The 18,726-nt window shown below is 55.8% G+C and overlaps 1 protein-coding gene across 1 annotated transcript in view; it reads left to right on the top strand.

The window, feature by feature from the left end:
- LOC132207930 (complement C4-like) overlaps positions 1 to 13,998 on the top strand; it is a 123,781-nt gene extending 109,783 nt beyond the window's left edge. Inside the window, exon 9 of the mRNA XM_059643743.1 lies at positions 13,867 to 13,998. The gene's annotated coding sequence lies outside the window, so the exon portion shown is untranslated. The remainder of the gene's footprint in view (positions 1 to 13,866) is intronic.
- The last annotated feature ends 4,728 nt before the right edge of the window (positions 13,999 to 18,726 follow it).

Here is an 18,726-nt window from a genome sequence, read left to right as displayed (position 1 = left end):
CTGAACCTAAGTGTGCAGCTGTTTGACAGCACTGTCATCCAGATGTTGCATTACTTTGCTGATGATTGAGAATACATTGAGGCCATAATTGGTCAGCACAATTTGTCTGACTATTACATGATAGGTCATCTTTCTCTGAAATGTGAGTGTCGCAAGTGTTTAAAAATGTACTGGAAAACATTTACTGTTGGTGTGGCGACCTTGGGGCACATTGTTCCAGTACAATTTGTGGGATGCTGCCAGGTGCCATGGCATTTGCAGTATCCAGAACATTCAGTCTTGTCATTGCATGAAATAATTTGAATTGCGTGTAAGTTAAGATCTGTGATGCCTCCTCAGGATGAGGGCAAGAAGATCATCCAGACTGGTGAATGGTTTCATCTGCTCCTTCACCTTTTGTTCAGAACATCTTGTAATAACTGCCATGTAGCCTGATGAGAAACTAAAGCTCATCTTGATTCATTTGCATTCGAAGGTGCCTATTTTTCCCAAAAAAAAGGACCCATCACTGAGCGGAAAGTATGGAGAATGTTATAGACATCAGTGGTGAGATAATGCTGGATCTTGACCAGCAAAACCATTGTTGTGTTGGTGAAATGCAAACAAAAATCTATATGATGTAAACTTTATTCTCAGCTAATCCCTTTAACAAATGACAGATTCTGATGTTGGTAACTGGAAAGCCTCCATTGTTGGAGGACGAGAAGCCGTATCCAATTGAAGCAGCACAGGCTTCTGCGATGACTGTGGAAACCACTGCTTATGCCTTGCTTCAAGCATTGTCAAGGAATGATATTGACTATGCAACACGGATTGCGAGGTGGCCAACGATGCAACAGAACTATGGTGGTGGATTTCACTCGACGCAGGTCAATGCTTGAGATCATAACAACAGGCATTCAGATATTTCCATTGATCATGTTCCTAACTGGTGGTTGTTGCAGTTTGCAATCAAACTGGACACTGCATTTTCATCTGCAGGTTTGGTGCATTGGCACAAATTCCAGTTCTTCAATGGTGTTAATCCTTGGTTAAATTCTTACATGCACTTTGCCTGTGCATCACTTTTCCTCTTGGCATTGTCCTTGAAAACTATCTGTTTCTGTAAACCTTCACTTACTTGTCATAGGATCATTGAGGGACAGCATAATAGAGTGCTATGGCAATGGAACAGACCCTTCAGCAAATTGTATGTGCCCTCACAAGATGCAAGTCCCGAACTATTCTCATCACATTTCCCAGCTCTCGACCCAGAGCCTTGTATGCCTTGGCATCGCAAATGCCCAATCAAAGACTTGTTAAATGTTATCATGGTTTCTGACTCTACCACCCACACAGGCGGTGCGTTCCACATTCTCACCACAGTTTGGGTGCAAAAACAAGTAAGCTTCCTCAAGAGATAGTAGGAACTTGCCAATGCTGGAGAATCTGAGAGAACAAGGTGTAGAACTGGATGAACACAGCGGGCCGAGCAGCATCAGAGAAGCAAGAAAGCTGACGTTTCGGGTCGAGACCCTTCTTCAAAAATGGGGGAGGAGAAGGGGATTCTGAAAAAAATAGGGAGAAGTGGGGAGGCAGATAGAAGATTGGTAAAGGAGAAGTAAGGTGAACTGTCCTGTGCTGTCCACTCACTGTCCCCTGCTCCAGAATCATAGAATAAGAGAATTCTCCAGAATTAGACCATAAGGCCATGAGACATAGGAGTGGAGGTAAGGCCATTCGCCCCATCAAGTCCACTCCACCATTTAAATCATGGCTGATGGGCATTTTTACACCACTTCCCTGCACTCTCCGCGTAGCCCTTGATTACTTTTGAGATCAAGAATTTGTCGATCTCTGCCTTGAAGGCGTCCAACATCCCGGCCTGCACTGCACTCTGCGGCAATGAATTCCACAAGCCCACCACTTTCTGCCTGAAGAAATGTCGTCTGATTTCAGTTTTAAATTGAACCCCTCGAATTTTAAGGCTGTGCCCACGGGTCCTCGTCTCCCCTGCTAACGGAAACAACCTCCTAGCGTCCACCTCTTCTGAACCATACATTATCTTGTAAGTTTTTATCAGTTCTCCCCTCAACTTTCTAAACTGTAGTGAGTACAATCCCAGGATCCTTAGCCATTCATCGTAGGTGAAGCCTACCATTCCAGGGATCATCTGTGTGAATTGAACAAGCACTTCATTCCATTGTGTCTGTAACCACTGAAGCCACACTAAGTTCACATTCGGCTCATGTTTTAGCAATAGGCCCGTTGCCTTGAATGTTATTTCATTTTAAGTGCTGTACCAACCCTTTTTCTTCAATGTGAAAAGATTATCCACCACCTCAACTAAAGTCCCAGACAATGAATTCCAAACCCCCAGCACCTTCTGGGTGTCTTTTCTTTCCTGAAATTCCTTCTGAGCCTTTTAGCTTAAATGTATGTATCTCTTCCCCCCCGTCCCCCCGCCCCCCCGACCTCCTACCCCATGAATGGTCGTTCTGCTTCCCTCGCCGAGACCCATCAGAATGCAGACCATTTTTTCAGGACCTTCTTCAACCTTCCCTATTCGGAAGAAAACAAGCCAACCTTATCCAGATAAAACAGTGATGCTGCCTGGCCTGCAGTGTTCCTCCAGCTCCATGCTGTGTTATCTCAGACTCCAGCATTGACAGTTCCTGTTATCTCAAACTTATCCAGACTCTCCATCGAGTTAAAATGCTTCACTCCCTCTGAACATCCTGATGAATGTCCTCCACACATGCTCAAATGCAATCACCTCTTTTCTATAATGAAGAGACCATTAGAACATAGAGCATTACAGCGCAGTTCAGGCCGTTCGGCCCTCGATGTTGTGCCGACCTGTCATGCCGATCTGAAGCCCATCTAACCTACACTATTCCATGTATGTCCATGTGCTTATCCAATGACGACTTAAATGTACCGAAAGTTGGCGAATCTACTACCGTTGCAAGCAAAGCATTCCATTCCCTTACTACTCTCTGAGTAAAGAAACCGCAATGTCCAGTTTAGAATAACAAGCTCACAAGAGAGATGACCTGGTTTTAGATATCACTCGGGGCCACAGACTCAGAGACAAAGCAAGACGACTCTGCGATTTGATGTAGAAACTGCTGACACTCCGAAGCCTGCAGCCCTCCTCCAATTCTCAAGTCAGAAGTGTGTCAATGACGGTGCAGATCCAACAACACTGAAAACAATCTTGAGTCTAGGCCAAAGCAGCCCCTTGATTGGCACCGTATCCATTCTCTCCACAGCCAACTCCAAGAGACAATAATGTGTCCCTGTACAAGATGCACTGCCACATTTTTTACCCACTATTCTGACGCACACCTTTCCAGACTTAGAAAACTCATCTTCAAGGGCAAGGACATCAGACATGGTAGCACTAACCCTCGTAAAAATCACCTCCAAGCTACTCACAAACTTATTTGGAAATGAATGGTAGTTACTGAGTCAATCTTCGTAATCTCTTTTGGAACAGCATTGTGGGTCTCTGGACAGCAACATGAAGCTGTTCAAGAAGTCAGTTCATGCTGGACAATCAGCAACAGCTATGTCTCATTAAAGAATAAACAAATCGGAAAGAAATCCATCTGAGAGTCACAGGCAAATGGGTACTTTTTTTGTTCACTCAGCAGATTGTGGGCTATTACCAATTTTGAAAATGACAAATGAAGCTTTTGTTTGGGTGGGTATTGACAGCAGCTGCCCCCAAAATAAAAAGAAAATGGGAACTGCAGATGCTGGAGAATCCAAGATAACAAAGTGTGGAGCTGGATGAACACAGCAGGCCAAGCAGCATCTCAGGAACACAAAAGCTGACATTTCGGGCAGAGACCCTTCATCAGAAAAGAGGGAGGAGGAGACAGTTCTGAAATAAACAGGGAGAGGGGGAAGGCAGATTGAAGATGGACAGAGGGGAAGATAGGTGCAGAGGAGACAGACGAGCAATAAGGAAGGAGAGGATCAAATATGAAGGTAGGCTAGCTAGTCATATTAGAAATCACAGTGAAAGCTTCTTCCAATACATAAGAAACAAACATGAGGCAAAAGTAGACACTGGGCCGCTCCAAATTGATGCTGGAAGGCTAGTGATGGGAGATAAGGAAGTAGCTGAAGGACTTAATAAGTACTTTGCGTCAGTCTTCACAGTGGAAGACATGAGTAGTATGCCAACACTTAGGGAGAGTCAGGGGGCAAAGTTGAGTACGGTAGGCATTACAAAAGAGAAAGTGCTAGAAAAGCTAAAAGGTCTAAAAATTGCAAAATCTCCTGGCCCCGAAGGGCTACATCCTAGAGTTCTGAGGAAGGTGGCTGAGGAAATAGCAGAGGCTTTGGATGTGATCTTTCAAAAGTCCCTGGAGTCAGGGTAAGTCCCAGATGATTGGAAAATTGATGTTGGAACCCCCTTGTTTAAGAAAGAATCAAGGCAAAAGATGGAAAATTACAGGCCGATTAACCTGACTTCGGTAGTTAATAAAATTCTTGAATCATTGTCAAGGATGAGATTTTGAAATTCCTGGAAGTGCAGGGTCAGATTAGAACAAGTCAGCATGGATGTAGTAAGGGGAGGTCGTGCCTGCCAAACCTGTTAGAATTCTTTGAAGAGGTAACAAGTATGTTAGCCCAGGGAAACCCAGTGGATGTTATCTATCTAGACTTCCAAAAGGCCTTACGTAAGTGTCTCACGGGAGGCTGCTGAGCAAGGTGAGGGCCCATGGTGTTCGAGATGAGCTACTGGCTTGGATTGAGGATTGGCTGTCTGACAGAAGGCAGAGAGTTGGGATAAAAGGCTGTTTTTCGGCATGGCAACCGGTGACGATTGGTGTCGCAGGTTTCGGTGTCGGGGCCGCAGCTGTACACCTTACGTATTGATGATCTGGATGAAGGGACCGGGGTCATTCTGGCGAAGTTTTCCGATGATACGAAGATAGGTGGACAGGCAGGTGGTACTGAGGAGGTGGAGAAGCGGCAGAAAGAGTTAGACAGTTTAGGAGAGTGGTCCAGGAAATGGCTGATGAAATTCAATGTGGGGTTTTGCACTTTGGTAAAAAGAATACGGGCATGGACTATTTTCTAAATGGTGAGAAAATTCGTAAAGCTCAAGTACAAAGGAATCTAGAAGTGTTGGTCCAGGATTCTCTAAAGGTTAACTTGCAGGTAGAGTCCGTAATTAAGAAAGCGAATGTAATGTTGTCCTTTATCGCAAGAGGGTTGGAATATAAAAGCAGCGATGTGCTTCTGAGGCTTTATAAAGCTCTAGTTAGGCCCCATTTAGAATACCATGTCCAATTTTGAGCCCCACACCTCAGAAAGGACATACTAGCCCTGGAGCGTGTCCAGCGGAGATTCACACGGATGATCCCTGGAGTGGTGGGTTTGACATATGATGAACGGCTAAGGATCCTGGGATTGTACTCATCAGAGTTTAGAAGGTTGAGGGGAGATCTAATAGAAACTTACAACATAATGTCTGCCTCGGAAGTGGTGGACGCTAGGAAGTTGTTTCCATGAGGCCGGGAGACTAGGACCCGTGGGCACAGCCTTAAAATTAGAGGGGGTAAATTTGAAACGGAAATGAGATGACAATTGAAAAGCCAGAGAGTGGCGGGCTTGTGGAAATCATTGCCACGGAGTGCAGTCGGGGCCAGGACGTTGGATGCCTTCGAGGCAGAGATTGACTAATTCTTGATCTCACGAGGAATCAAGGGCAACGGGGAGAGTTCAGGGAAGTGGAGTTGAAATGCCCCTGAGCCATGATTTAAATGGTTGAGTGGACTTGATGGGCCGAATGGCCCTACTTCCACTCCGATGTCTTCTGGTCTTAAGTAAAAGGGGCGGACATGAAGCCAGTAGAGGTGAGTGTGGGTGTGGAGGTAGGGAGGGGTTAGGTCAGTCTGGGGAGGACGGACAGGTCAAGGGGGCGGGAAGAGGTTTGGAGGTCGGGAATGGGGGTTTGGCTTGAGCTGGGAGGAGGGGATCGGTCAGAGGAAGAACAGATTAGGGGACGAGCTGGGCTGGTTTTGGGATGCAGTGGTGGGAGGGGAGATTTTGGAGCTTGTGAAATCCACGTTGATAGCATTGGTCTGCAGAGCTCCCAAGGCTCAGTTAAGGAAGGACAATAAACACTGGCCAGTCAGTCATACATCCAGCAAAAAAAGTTTATTTTTTTTTTAAAAAAGGATGCACCTGTTAATCAAGTGGCAAAGCATTATCGAGTTTTGAGAAGATTTGTAGCTCAGGGTTGAGGTTCTGGATGTAAGATTGCTCACTGAGCTGGAAGGTTAGTTTGCAGACGTTTCGGCACCATTCCGGGTAAAATCTTCAGGGAGCATCCGGGGAAGCGCTGGAGTTAGGTCCCGCCTTCTCTTTAAGTGTTCCGGTTTCCTTGGGTTGGTGATGTCATTTCCAGTTCCTTTTCTCAGAGGATGGGAGGGGGATTTGGCGCCAACGTGTTCTCCCGAGTGTAGTTTGTGTGTGGCATGAACTGCCAGAGGAGTGACAGAGGCTGTTATACTCACAGTATTGAGAAGTCACCTGCAGGGACACATGAATAGGAAGGGGCTGGAGGGATATGGGCTCCAGGCTGGCAAACAGAACTAGTCAGTTACGGTGTCTGGTCGGCCTGGAGGAGTTGGACTGAAGGGTCTGTTTCCCTGCTGTACAACTCGACGACTCTGTCTCTCTCTCTCTCCCATTTTCTCCAAACCCACCCCCCGCCACACACACAATCTCTGTCTCTCCATCTCTCTGTGTGTGCCTCACTCTGTGTCTCTGTCTCTCCCACCTCGCTGTGCACTTCTGTCTCTCTCCTCTCTCACTCTGTCTCTTTGGTCTCTGTGTGCGCCCCTCTCGATCTCTCGTCTTGTATCTGGCTCCCTCTGTGTGTGCTTCTGCCGTTCTCTCTCCACTGTCTCCCCTGTCTCTCCATCTCTCCCTGTGAACCTCTCTCTGTCGCCTCTCCCCCGCCCCCATGTGTCTCTCTTCCTCTCTATCCGAGCCTCTCCACCCGCTCTGCAGGGAGCATTGTGAGTTTTTTTGAACGAAGTTTAAAAATCTCTATTTAAACCCAACCCATCCGCAATCAGACTGCATTTCTAATCCCCTCTCTCTCTCTCTCACACACACACAGAGACACACACACACACACACACACAGAGTCTGTCTCTTTCTCCCTCTCAGTAAATCCCCTTCCTCTCCTGTTCCTACTCACGCCTTTCCCCCGATCTCCCTCGGCGACGAGTCCGCTGTCTGGATCCCTTTTCCCAGGAGGGTTCTGAGGACCCAGCTGTTCGGCAGCGGGGATAATCGCACCACGCTCCCGGACCCCTACAACCTCATGTTCTCCAGCGGCCTCCAGCATGACCACCGGGCTGGGAGCAGGCATCCGGGCTGCTGGAGCGCTCGCTGCTCAGTGGCTCGGCCCTGCGTCGGGAGCGGGGATCCAAGGTGGGAGAAGGCCTCTTCACCCGGCGCCTGGGCACAGCTGCCTGGCACCGAGCCCGCGCTCCCCGAGCACCCGGCCGCGGGTCCGCGACGCCTTCCGTAGCTGAGCAGCCTACAACTATGTCCTACTGCAAGGTAAGCTGGGGGTGGTGGTTTGGGGTGAAGGGAGGATTGGGGACATGAGCACGGTCCCTGTTTCACATCGTGCGCCGCTCCTATCCCAAAGCGAAGTGTTGGGAATGGATGTTTTGGGGGTGAGAATTCCCCTCCCCGGGTGAGGGGAAGGCTGGGGACATTGGGAGGGTGTCTATTATCCAGCCTTGCGCGGGTTTCCGTAGCCGACCAGCCTGCAGCTCTCGTACCACATGGTAAAGGGAAGGAGGCGGATGGGATGGGGTCGGGGTTGGACGATAGCCGTCCTGGAAGTGAGTGGACATGGGGAGAGTCACTATTGTACAGCCCAGTGACTGAGTGGCCTACAGCTACTGCAAAAGGGTCGGATTAGGAGAGGGGTGTTGCAGGGAGGTTTGGGGTCACGGGCAGCGCCGCTTTCTGCAGCCGAACAGCCATTGCCACAAGATTGGATGGGAGGGGGTGTTTTAGGAGTGAAGGGATGCCCCCTCCCCCTGCTGCTGTGGGAAGTAGGTTCTTTATCGCACAGCCCTCCGTAGTCGAATAGCACCCGGGCGACAAGGTGAGAAGGCAGGAGGGGCTCCCGGGGATGAGGGAAGGACACAACCACTGTCAGTATAAGGTTAGGGGGTGATCATACCCCTTCCTGGGGCTGAGGGGAGCTCCTGATGCCAAGCGAACAGCCGAGATGGAGCCGCAGCTCTCCGACCTCAAGGGGACCCTGTCTCAGAGGCTGGAGCATTTCTAGCCGGAGCTCTGAGGGAAAGGGTCATCGCACCCAAAACGCTACCTCGGGACTTTTTCTTCACAGATGCTGAGCATTTCCAGCAACTTGTGTTTGCATTTCCACCCGGAGGTGGGTTTGTGGAGAGACACCATGGGACGGGAATGGGTGTGGGGTTTGATGGGGCAGTCACAGAGACTGTCAAGAGAGAGAGAGGCAACCCCTGCGTCAGGGTTTGGAAAATCTCCGGCATTTCTTCATTTCTCTCTCAGCCGAAGGCGCTGCGTGCTTTGGTTTCCTTTCCTCTTGTACTCTCTGTGAATAAAGCCAGAGTGAGTTTGTGGGCGGAGAGAGAGAGAGAAGGGACAGAAAGATGGAAATAAGGGAACATGACAAGGGAGTGAAATTAGAGCCAGCAGAGGTGAGAGAGGGGGTGAGAATCAGAGGGAGGGAGGAAGAGCAAGAAAACACAAACAAAGGAGAATGGGGGGTAACAAGGTGTTGATGTGGATGAACACAGCAGGACAAGCAGCATCAGAGACGCAGGGAAGCTGATGTCAGAGATCATGGGAACTGCAGATGCTGGAGAATCCAAGATAATAAAATGTGAGGCTGGATGAACACAGCAGGCCCAGCAGCATCTGAGGAGCACAAAAGCTGACGTTTCGGGCCTAGACCCTTCATCAGAGACGGGGATGGGGTGAGGGTTCTGGAATAAATAGGGAGAGAGGGGGAGGCGGACCGAAGATGGAGAGAAAAGAAGATAGGTGGAGAGAGTATAGGTTGGGAGGTAGGGAGGGGAGAGGTCAGTCCAGGGAAGACGGACAGGTCAAGGAGGTGGGATGAGGTTAGTAGGTAGATGGGGGTGCGGCTTGGGGTGGGAGGAAGGGATGGGTGAGAGGAAGAACAGGTTAGGGAGACAGAGACAGGTTGGACTGGTTTTGGGATGCAGTGGGTGGAGGGGAAGAGCTGGGCTGGTTGTGTGGTGCAGTGTGGGGAGGGGACGAACTGGGCTGGTTTTGGGATGCGGTGGGGGAAGGGGAGATTTTGAAAATGGTGAAGTCCACATTGATACCATTAGGCTGCAGGGTTCCCAGGAGGAATATGAGTTGCTGTTCCTGCAACCTTTGGGTGGCTGGCATCATTGTGGCACTGCAGGAGGCCCATGATGGCCATGTCATCTAAAGAATGGGAGGGGGAGTGGAAATGGTTTGCGACTGGGAGGTGCAGTTGTTTGTTGCGAACTGAGCGGAGGTGTTCTGCAAAGCGGTCCCCAAGCCTCCGCTTGGTTTCCCCAATGTAGAGGAAGCCACACCGGGTACAGTGGATGCAGGATACCACATTGGCAGATGTGCAGATGAACCTCTGCTTAATGTGGAATGTCATCTTGGGGCCTGGGATAGGGGTGAGGGAGGAGGTGTGGGGGCAAGTGTAGCATTTCCTGCGGTTGCAGGGGAAGGTGCCGGGTGTGGTGGGGTTGGAGGGCAGTGTGGAGCGAACAAGGGAGTCACGGAGAGAGTGGTGTCTCCGGAAGGCAGACAGGGGTGGGGATGGAAAAATGTCTTGGGTGGTGGGGTCGGATTGTAGATGGCAGAAGTGTCGGAGGATGATGCGTTGTATCCGGAGGTTGGTGGGGTGGTGTGTGAGAACGAGGGGGATCCTCTTTGGGCGGTTGTGGCGGGGGCGGGGTGTGAGGGATGTGTTGCGGGAAATACGGGAGACGCGGTCAAGGGCGTTCTCGATCACTGTGGGGGAAAGTTGCGGTCCTTGAAGAACTTGGACATCTGGGATGTGCGGGAGTGGAATGTCTTATCGTGGGAGCAGATGCGGCGGAGGCGGAGGAATTGGGAATAGGGGATGGAATTTTTGCAGGAGGGTGGGTGGGAGGAGGTGTATTATAGGTAGCTGTGGGAGTCGGTGGGCTTGAAATGGACACCAGTTACAAGCTGGTTGCCTGAGATAGACACTGAGAGGTCCAGGAAGGTGAGAGATGTGCTGGAGATGGCCCAGGTGAACTGAAGGTTGGGGTGGAAGGTGTTGGTGAAGCGGATGAACTGTTCAAGCTCCTCTGGGGAGCAAGAGGCGGCGACGATACAGTCATCAATGTACCGGAGGAAGAGGTGGGGTTCGGGGCCTGTGTTGGTGCGGAAGAGGGGCTGTTCCACGTAACCTACAAAGAGGCAGGCATAGCTGGGGCCCATGCGGGTGCCCATGGCCACCCCCTTAGTCTGTATGAAGTGGGAGGAGTCAAAAGAGAAGTTGTTGAGGGTGAGGTCGAGTTCGGCTAGGCGGATGAGGGTGTCGGTGGAGGGGGACTGGTCGGGCCTGCGGGACAGGAAGAAGCGGAGGGCCTGGAGGCCATCTGCATGCGGAATGCAGGTGTATAGGGACTGGACGTCCATGGTGAAGATGAGGTGTTGGGGGCTAGGGAATTGGAAGTCCTGGAGGAGGTGGAGGGAGTGGGTGGTGTCACGGATGTAGGTAGGGTGTTCCTGGACCACAGGGAAGAAAATGGAGTCCAGATAGGTGGAGATGAGTTCAGTGGGGCAGGAACAGGCTGAGACCATGGGTCGACCAGGGCAGGCAGGTTTGTGGATGTTGGGAAGGAGATAGAAACGGGCCATGCGGGCTTGGGGAACAATGACGTTAGAGGCGGTGGGTGGGAGGTCCCCTGAGGTGATGAGGTCATGAACGGTGTTGGAGATGATGTTTTGATGCTCGGGTGTGGGGTCATGATCGAGGGGGCGGTAGGAGGTGGTGTCAGAGAGTTGGCGTCTTCCCTCGGCGATGTAGAGGTCAGTGCGCCATACTACCACTGCGCCACCCTTGTCTGCGGGTTTGATGCTGAGGTTGGGGTTGGAGCGGAGGGCTGCCCGTTCTGCGGGGAAGAGGTTGGAGTGGGTAGAGAGGGGTGGAGAGGTTGAGGCGGTTAATGTCTCGATGGCAGTTGGAGATGGAGAGGTCGAGGGAGGGTAGGAGGCCTGGGGGTGGTGTCCAGGAGGAGGACTTGTGTTGGAAGAGGGTGAAGGGGTCAGTGGAGGGAGGGTTAGGCTCCCGGTTGAAGAAGGAGGCATGGAGGCGAAGACGGTGGGAAAACTGCTCTATGCACAATCGTGACTGGTATTGGTTGATGTTTGGTTGTAGGGGGACAAAGGTGAGCCCCTGACTGAGGACTGACCATTCGTCCTCGGTCAGTGGGAGGTCTGGGGGGAAGGTGAACATGCGGCAGGGCTCAGTGTGGCTGTCTCCGCTGGGGTTGCTGGCTGTGGGCGGAGCGATGAGGTCGTCGGCCGTGGGCGGGGTTCCGTCGGCGTCGGCCGTGGGCGGGGTTCCGTCGGCCGTGGGCGGGGCTCCGTCGGCCTTGGGCGGGGTTCCGTCGGCTGTGGGAGGATCGGGGTGGGCGGCAAACCTGCGGTGAGGGTGGTGTGTGAGGTGTTGTACCTGGAAGTGGTGACTGCGGCAGCGTTTCCGCAAGTTCTGTGGCCGGCGGAGGCGGATGTGACGTCATCGGTGGGGTTTCCGGCCGTGTCTTCATAGTCAATGGCGGCGGGACAGGTACAGACTCGGGATTTGGGAGGCGCAGGAATCCTCTTGTGGGTGGCCGGGGCCCGTGAGTTGGTTGTACTTCGTATTTTTGGTGTCCAGTAAAGCTGAGTGGAACTGGGTGTTCAGTCTGTGGATGCTGCGGAGGATAAAAAACAGCAGGGGTCCTGTGCAGGTCTGGGAGAGGGAGGCTCTGAGCTGGGGCTGGATTGCAGTGCCTGGAGGTGCCGGCGCATGGCTGCGAGAGTCTGTTTCAGGAGTCGCAGGGAGAAACGCTTCTGGAGGGTCTGAATATTCTGGGTGTAGAGGTGATGTCAGCCTGTCTGCTGTGTTCATCTCCCTTCCTCCTTCTCCCCCCCCCCCGTCCTGCTCCTATCCCCCCCCCCCCCGTCCTGCTCCTATCCCCCCCCCCGTCTTGCTCCTTCCCCCCCCCCCGTCCTGCTCCTTTCCCCCCCCCCGTCCTGCTCCTTTCCCCCCCCTCGTCCTGCTCCTTTCCCCCCCCTCGTCCTGCTCCTTTCCCCCCCCTCGTCCTGCTCCTTTCCCCCCCCCTCGTCCTGCTCCTTTCCCCCCCCCTCGTCCTGCTCCTTTCCCCCCCCCCGTCCTGCTCCTTTCCCCCCACCGTCCTGCTCCTTTCCCCCCCCCGTCCTGCTCCTTTCCCCCCCCCCGTCCTGCTCCTTTCCCCCCCCCGTCCTGCTCCTTTCCCCCCCCCTCGTCCTGCTCCTTTCCCCCCCCCCTCGTCCTGCTCCTTTCCCCCCCCCCTCGTCCTGCTCCTTTCCCCCCCCCCTCGTCCTGCTCCTTTCCCCCCCCCTCGTCCTGCTCCTTCCCCCCCCCCTCGTCCTGCTCCTTCCCCCCCCCTCGTCCTGCTCCTTCTCCCCCCCCCCCCCGCCTCCTCCAGCCATCCGTTCCTCCCTCCAGCCATCCATTCCTCACAATTGGGCTTAGCCAGCAACATCCACATCCCGTGAATATAAGAAGAATCCTCCAGGCTGCCTGTGCCAATTGGATTCACAGTTTATTGTAACATCTTTCTTAGAAGATCCGATTACCTCTTGGTCTATAGACTGGATGCTCTCCTGGCCTGTATCTTCTGTCAGGGGATGTATGAATCTGAAACTGTCACAGCTGTGACGACTTTCCTTTGGTGTTGATATCTCTACCCAAACTGATTGTATATTTTGCCTGGGAGCCAGTTAGCTCAGTTGGCTGGTTTGTAATTCAGAGTGATACCAACAGCATGAAATCCTACACCGTCTGAAGTTACTATGAAGGAGTCTCCTTGTCAACCTGTCTCCTCATCTGAGGTGTGGCAACCTTCAATTTAAACCATCTCCAGTTATCTCTCTGTCTACTGTGAGAGCAGTCCTGTGGTCCCGTCTGGGACTATAGTGACTTTGAATCTGCAAACCAAGATAATTTCTCACCAATGTATTGATCTCATCTTTGACTCAATACAAAAAACCAAAAAAAAACACAATGAGATGAATTTTGGATCAGTAATTATACATGGCATAATTGGACAGAAAATGCGCTACTGTTAAAATAATTAGCAGTTCAACCAGAAAGGCCACTAATGTGAATCCTGGATCTGTGTATCATTTGTAATGACTTAATTGTATAGTTTTAGTATTTGACCACAAGATGGAGAATTCTGTTGAGGTGACGTTGTAGCCAGAAGATAGAAAGATGATAGAAATGTTTGGAAAGATATGGGCCAAGCACAGGCAGGTGGAACTAGTTCAGTTTGGGATTGTGATCAGCATAGACTGGTTGGACCAAAGGATCTTTTTTCATGCTGTATGACTATGAAACTCAAGCTTAATTGTTCGAAATTCACATTCAGACATATCTAACTTTTATCATAATCCTCCTGAAAGATAGCGACTTTTTCTCTCAGAATTGCAGACTCTTTAATTTTACATCCTCAAAGACATTTAGCAGCGAAAGCATGGATTATAGAGTGAGTTGAGGAGATTGGTTCATTATTCATTCTTAACTAAATTTGATTTATTTTACATTTTTAGACAACATCAGGTGGAGATGTGCGTGATTTCAGCAAGGTGCTGAGAAATAAGTTCAGATCAAAGAAACACTTTGCCAAACATCCTCGCTTGAGTTATTTACTAGTACAAACAGTTCTAGAAGGCGAGAACCTTGAGAGGTAAGTTTATTGATGTGAGATTTACGAATGTATCAACGCCCATTTGGGAGTTGACAAATATTGCAGCATTATTCATTCTGCAGCTTTGCAGGAGAGTGAGGTTGTCCATTTGCGCATATATCAGAAGTGGACAATACAAAAACAAGGTGGGCTTAACTGATATCATTGGACCTCTCAGCTTCAAAACAGTGTAGTTACTCAGAGAGTACATCTGCTGACGACTGGGCCCCCGCAGCCCTGACCCGCTGACAAGGACTGTCCCCCGCAGCCCTGTCCCGCTCACAGGGACTGGCCCCCGCAGCCCTGTCCCGCTCACAGGGACTGGCCCCCGCAGTCCTCTGCCGCTCAAAGGCACTGGCCCCCGCAGCCCTCTGCCGCTCACAGGCACTGGCCCCCCGCAGCCCTCTCCCGCGCTATCAGGGACTGTCCCCCCGCACGCCTGACCCGCTCACAGCGTCTTGCCCCCTCCGTCTCGGCCGCTCACAGCGACTGGCCCCCGCAGTCCTCTGCCGCTCACAGGCCCTGTCCCCCCGCAGCCCTCTCCCGCGCTATCAGGGACTGTCCCCCCGCAGCCCTCTCCCGCTCACAGGGACTGTCCCCCCGCAGGCCTGCCGCGCTATCAGGGACTGTGCCCCCGCACGCCTGACCCGCTCACAGCGTCTTGCCCCCTCCGTCTCGACCCGCTTACAGCGTCTTGCCCCCTCCGTCCTGACCTGCTCACAGCGACTGGCCCCTGCAGTCCTGACTTTCTCTCAACCACCCCACCCTCTTCTTCCTTGCCCCCCCCACCCTCTTCTTCCTTGCCCCCCCCCACCCTCTTCTTCCTTCCCCCCCCCACCCTCTTCTTCCGTCCCCCCCCCACCCTCTTCTTCCTTCCCCCCCCCCGCCCTCTTCTTCCTTCCCCCCCGCCCTCTTCTTCCTTCCCCCCCGCCCTCTTCTTCCTTCCGCCCCCCGCCCTCTTCTTCCTTCCGCCCCCCGCCCTCTTCTTCCTTCCGCCCCCCGCCCTCTTCTTCCTTCCGCCCCCCGCCCTCTTCTTCCTTCCGCCCCCCGCCCTCTTCTTCCTTCCGCCCCCCGCCCTCTTCTTCCTTCCGCCCCCCGCCCTCTTCTTCCTTCCGCCCCCCGCCCTCTTCTTCCTTCCGCCCCCCGCCCTCTTCTTCCTTCCGCCCCCCGCCCTCTTCTTCCTTCCGCCCCCCGCCCTCTTCTTCCTTCCGCCCCCCCGCCCTCTTCTTCCTTCCGCCCCCCGCCCTCTTCTTCCTTCCGCCCCCCGCCCTCTTCTTCCTTCCGCCCCCCGCCCTCTTCTTCCTTCCGCCCCCCGCCCTCTTCTTCCTTCCGCCCCCCGCCCTCTTCTTCCTTCCGCCCCCCGCCCTCTTCTTCCTTCCGCCCCCCGCCCTCTTCTTCCTTCCGCCCCCCGCCCTCTTCTTCCTTCCGCCCCCCGCCCTCTTCTTCCTTCCGCCCCCCGCCCCTCTTCTTCCTTCCGCCCCCCGCCCTCTTCTTCCTCCGCCCCCGCCCTCTTCTTCCTTCCGCCCCCCGCCCTCTTCTTCCTTCCGCCCCCCGCCCTCTTCTTCCTTCCGCCCCCCGCCCTCTTCTTCCTTCCGCCCCCCGCCCTCTTCTTCCTTCCGCCCCCCGCCCTCTTCTTCCTTCCGCCCCCCGCCCTCTTCTTCCTTCCGCCCCCGCCCTCTTCTTCCTTCCGCCCCCCGCCCTCTTCTTCCTTCCGCCCCCCGCCCTCTTCTTCCTTCCGCCCCCCGCCCTCTTCTTCCTTCCGCCCCCCGCCCTCTTCTTCCTTCCGCCCCCCGCCCTCTTCTTCCTTCCGCCCCCCGCCCTCTTCTTCCTTCCGCCCCCCGCCCTCTTCTTCCTTCCGCCCCCCGCCCTCTTCTTCCTTCCGCCCCCCGCCCTCTTCTTCCTTCCGCCCCCCGCCCCTCTTCTTCCTTCCGCCCCCCGCCCTCTTCTTCCTTCCGCCCCCCGCCCTCTTCTTCCTTCCGCCCCCCGCCCTCTTCTTCCTTCCGCCCCCCGCCCTCTTCTTCCTTCCGCCCCCCGCCCTCTTCTTCCCTTCCGCCCCCCGCCCTCTTCTTCCTTCCGCCCCCCCGCCCTCTTCTTCCTTCCGCCCCCGCCCTCTTCTTCCTTCCGCCCCCCGCCCTCTTCTTCCTTCCGCCCCCCGCCCTCTTCTTCCTTCCGCCCCCCCGCCTCTTCTCCTCCGCCCGCCCTTCTTCCTTCCGCCCCCGCCCTCTTCTTCCTTCCGCCCCCCCGCCCTCTTCTTCCTTCCGCCCCCCGCCCTCTTCTTCCTTCCGGCCCCCCGCCCTCTTCTTCCTTCCGCCCCCCGCCCTCTTCTTCCTTCCGCCCCCCGCCCTCTTCTTCCTTCCGCCCCCCGCCCTCTTCTTCCTTCCGCCCCCCGCCCTCTTCTTCCTTCCGCCCCCCGCCCTCTTCTTCCTTCCGCCCCCCGCCCTCTTCTTCCTTCCGCCCCCCGCCCTCTTCTTCCTTCCGCCCCCCGCCCTCTTCTTCCTTCCGCCCCCGCCCTCTTCTTCCTTCCGCCCCCCGCCCTCTTCTTCCTTCCGCCCCCCGCCCTCTTCTTCCTTCCGCCCCCCCGCCCTCTTCTTCCTTCCGCCCCCCGCCCTCTTCTTCCTTCCGCCCCCCGCCCTCTTCTTCCTTCCGCCCCCGCCCTCTTCTTCCTTCCGCCCCCCGCCCTCTTCTTCCTTCCGCCCCCCGCCCTCTTCTTCCTTCCGCCCCCCGCCCTCTTCTTCCTTCCGCCCCCCGCCCTCTTCTTCCTTCCGCCCCCCGCCCTCTTCTTCCTTCCGCCCCCCGCCCTCTTCTTCCTTCCGCCCCCCGCCCTCTTCTTCCTTCCGCCCCCCGCCCTCTTCTTCCTTCCGCCCCCCGCCCTCTTCTTCCTTCCGCCCCCCGCCCTCTTCTTCCTTCCGCCCCCCGCCCTCTTCTTCCTTCCGCCCCCCGCCCTCTCTTCCTTTCCGCCCCCCCCGCCCCCCTCTTCTTCCTTCCGCCCCCCCGCCCTCTTCTTCCTTCCGCCCCCCCGCCCTCTTCTTCCTTCCGCCCCCCGCCCTCTTCTTCCTTCCGCCCCCCGCCCTCTTCTTCCTTCCGCCCCCCGCCCTCTTCTTCCTTCCGCCCCCCGCCCTCTTCTTCCTTCCGCCCCCCGCCCTCTTCTTCCTTCCGCCCCCCGCCCTCTTCTTCCTTCCGCCCCCCCCGCCCTCTTCTTTCTCTTCCGCCCCCCGCCCTCTTCTTCCTTCCGCCCCCCGCCCTCTTCTTCCTTCCGCCCCCCGCCCTCTTCTTCCTTCCGCCCCCCGCCCTCTTCTTCCTTCCGCCCCCCGCCCTCTTCTTCCTTGCCGCCCCCCTCGCCCTCTTCTTCCTTCCGCCCCCCGCCCTCTTCTTCCTTCCGCCCCCCGCCCTCTTCTTCCTTCCGCCCCCCGCCCTCTTCTTCCTTCCGCCCCCGCCCTCTTCTTCCTTCCCGCCCCCCGCCCTCTTCTTCCTTCCGCCCCCCGCCCTCTTCTTCCTTCCGCCCCCGCCCTCTTCTTCCTTCCGCCCCCCGCCCTCTTCTTCCTTCCGCCCCCGCCCTCTTCTTCCTTCCGCCCCCCGCCCTCTTCCTTCGCTCTTTCCTCGCCCCCCGCCCTCTTCTTCCTTCCGCCCCCCGCCCTCTTCTTCCTTCCGCCCCCCGCCCTCTTCTTCCTTCCGCCCCCCCGCCCTCTTCTTCCTTCCGCCCCCCGCCCTCTTCTTCCTTCCGCCCCCCCGCCCTCTTCCTTCCTTCCGCCCCCCGCCCTCTTCTTCCTTCCGCCCCCCGCCCTCTTCTTCCTTCCGCCCCCCGCCCTCTTCTTCCTTCCGCCCCCCGCCCTCTTCTTCCTTCCGCCCCCCGCCCTCTTCTTCCTTCCGCCCCCCGCCCTCTTCTTCCTTCCGCCCCCCCGCCCTCTTCTTCCTTCCGCCCCCCGCCCTCTTCTTCCTTCCGCCCCCCCGCCCTCTTCTTCCTTCCGCCCCCCGCCCTCTTCTTCCTTCCGCCCCCCGCCCCTCTTCTCCTTCCGCCCCCCGCCCTCTTCTTCCTTCCGCCCCCCCGCCCCTCTTCTTCCTTCCGCCCCCCGCCCTCTTCTTCCTTCCGCCCCCCCCCGCCCTCTTCTTCCTTCCGCCCCCCGCCCTCTTCTTCCTTCCGCCCCCCCGCCCTCTTCTTCCTTCCGCCCCCCGCCCTCTTCTTCCTTCCGCCCCCCGCCCTCTTCTTCTTCCGCCCCCCGCCCTCTTCTTCCTTCCGCCCCGCCTTCTCCGCCCCCGCTCTTCTTCCTTCCGCCCCCCGCCCTCTTCTTCCTTCCGCCCCCCGCCCTCTTCTTCCTTCCGCCCCCCCGCCCTCTTCTTCCTTCCGCCCCCCGCCCTCTTCTTCCTTCCGCCCCCCGCCCTCTTCTTCCTTCCGCCCCCCGCCCTCTTCTTCCTTCCGCCCCCCGCCCTCTTCTTCCTTCCGCCCCCCGCCCTCTTCTTCCTTCCGCCCCCCCGCCCTCTTCTTCCTTCGCCCCCCGGCGCCCTCTTCTTCCTTCCCGCCCCCCGCCCTCTTCTTCCTTCCGCCCCCCGCCCTCTTCTTCCTTCCGCCCCCCGCCCTCGTTCTTCCTTCCGCCCTTCCTTCGCCCCCGCCCTCTTCTTCCTTCCGCCCCCCGCCCTCTTCTTCCTTCCGCCCCCCGCCCTCTTCTTCCTTCCGCCGCCCCGCCCTCTTCTTCCTTCCGCCCCCCCGCCCTCTTCTTCCTTCCGCCCC

Source organism: Stegostoma tigrinum, unplaced genomic scaffold, assembly GCF_030684315.1.
Source record: "Stegostoma tigrinum isolate sSteTig4 unplaced genomic scaffold, sSteTig4.hap1 scaffold_213, whole genome shotgun sequence".
Lineage (NCBI taxonomy): Eukaryota > Metazoa > Chordata > Chondrichthyes > Orectolobiformes > Stegostomatidae > Stegostoma > Stegostoma tigrinum.
The sequence above is the reverse complement of the archived record's forward strand: the minus strand, read 5'-3'. Positions and strand labels throughout refer to the sequence as shown.